General features: G+C 33.1%; 1 protein-coding gene across 1 annotated transcript in view; it reads right to left on the bottom strand.

Annotated features, from left to right (window-relative positions):
• The window catches only part of LOC128248075 (mucin-like protein), a 48,618-nt gene extending 47,585 nt beyond the window's left edge, over positions 1–1,033 (bottom strand). Inside the window, exon 1 of the mRNA XM_052968488.1 lies at positions 842–1,033. The gene's annotated coding sequence lies outside the window, so the exon portion shown is untranslated. The remainder of the gene's footprint in view (positions 1–841) is intronic.
• Positions 1,034–2,076: the final 1,043 nt, after the last annotated feature.

Here is a 2,076-nt window from a genome sequence, read left to right as displayed (position 1 = left end):
TCGCCCGTATGTTTTGCTTCGTTAATTTTCACTAGTCTCGCCCGTATGTCTTGCTTCGTTAATTTTCACTAGTCTCGCCCGTATGTTTTTGCTAGTTAAATTATATTCGTGTGGAAAGCCTGTCAGATGCTGTGTAAAGATTGTCCACAGTTTTTGGCTACCCCATGTCAGCAACAGCAGAAAGGCCCATACCGCTGGATTTCCTTTAGAAATTCCTTTGTGTCCTTAGAGTTTATATAAATAGATCGGAGACGGAGAATGGAATTTTTGAGATTCTTTATTCAAATCCACTTCATTCAAATATTGCACCTGTAACTTATACATGAGGTTCTCTAAAATCAGTTCTTATGAGAATTACTAGAATACAGCATGTTCGGAGATATGTATTGTTATGGAGCTTCTTGTTTAAGAAGTCACTTGAGGAGCGGCAATTTGCACCTGTGATGCAAAATAATAAATTGTAGAGTATCCCAGCGGTGAGCTGCAGGTCCAGGTTGAGTTGAAAGATTTGTAATGGATTTGAATAAAGAATCTCGTAAATTTCATTTTCTGCCGTTGATCTCTGTCTGTCTATCGGTCTCTCTCTCTCTCTCCCAGTATATATATATATGTGTGTGTGTGTGTGTGTGTGTGTGTGTGTGGAAGGAGAGTGCGTGTGTCGAAGGAGAGTGCGTGTGTGTGTACACACAAATACAACGAACAACTGATCGCGATTAACTAGGGAGTGGATATGACTAATACGGATATGGTAAATAGAAAGTACAATTACAATGCAATAATGTATAGTAAAAATATTTTTGCTCTGTTTGCTTTGTTTAAAAATGTCTAAGGAATAACTTACCACTGGTGGAGAAGTTATTGAAAAGAAGCAATTGCTCTGCCATTCATAGAAGAATCGAAAATCTATCCAAGCTTGCCGAAGCGAACACGGACAAGTATTAAATCTCGAGACAACCTGATCAAAGGCATACCACTTCAGACAGCTTAGTTTGGAAGTTCTTTCATATCGACCCCTCAAATCAAATAACCATACGCCACTCTCACCTGACAAAATATAAAAGTATATCACATTGCATGTTACCGTTTCTTCAATTAAAAATTTTATTTATGTTAGTTTGGAAAGGAAGGGAAGAACTATGTTACCATAGAATCTTCAATAATGGCTGATCAAAATCTATAAAATCATTATAGAAAACATGTTACATATCGGTATACACATGCATCAGTCTTTATAGATACCACCTAATAAATAAATAATTTAGTTTTAAATGATTGAATTAATAAACAATTTCTATATAATCTCTTTTCTATTGATGATAATAAGGTATATATGCTTCATCATGATTTTAGTGATTAAGCTATTTATTCCTTTCTAGGGTGTTCTACCTTATCTGATCATATTATTATTTCTATAATAGCCTTTATGAAATTAAACCTAATTTTTGTACCCCTAGATATTTATATTAGCTTATATATAACAGCACCGGAACCTTTACAACTTATAATACACCTCTTAGATTATGATTAATAAATATTTAGCATTAATAAATATATCGCCCAGTACTCCTTTATTAAATGCTAGTGATCAATTTTCATAAATACCATCTAATAAGTAAATATTTAAGTATATGAATAAATATTAAACTAATTCTATATGATTTCTTTTCTCCTCCTATTGTTGTAAATTTTGGTATATATTCAAAAGTATTCAAAAATTTATCCTTTTGGTTATGATATTCTTCTTAATATTTTTCTTGGTAACCCTAAATTTTATCCTTATAAAATATAACAATATTGTTCAAATCATTCAACTATAGTACCCCATGATAAAATTTCCCCTGTATTATCATCATTGGTTTTATTAGAGTCTTGCCCCTTTAACTGATAACTAAAATTTGATTTAAGATCTTCCTTTACCAAACCTCACTATAGACAGTTGCTTTATACTACTTCAAATTAATCTTGACAAGTTTTATGACGATCCCCACCATGATTTTATCAAATCCCCCAGGCCCTTTCTTAACAGACAATCCTCTCCCTCTCTCTCTCTCTCTCTCGCTCTCTCTCTCTCTCTCT

Source organism: Octopus bimaculoides, chromosome 6 (genome assembly GCF_001194135.2).
Source record: "Octopus bimaculoides isolate UCB-OBI-ISO-001 chromosome 6, ASM119413v2, whole genome shotgun sequence".
Classification (NCBI taxonomy): Eukaryota; Metazoa; Mollusca; class Cephalopoda; order Octopoda; family Octopodidae; genus Octopus; species Octopus bimaculoides.
The sequence above is the reverse complement of the archived record's forward strand: the minus strand, read 5'-3'. Positions and strand labels throughout refer to the sequence as shown.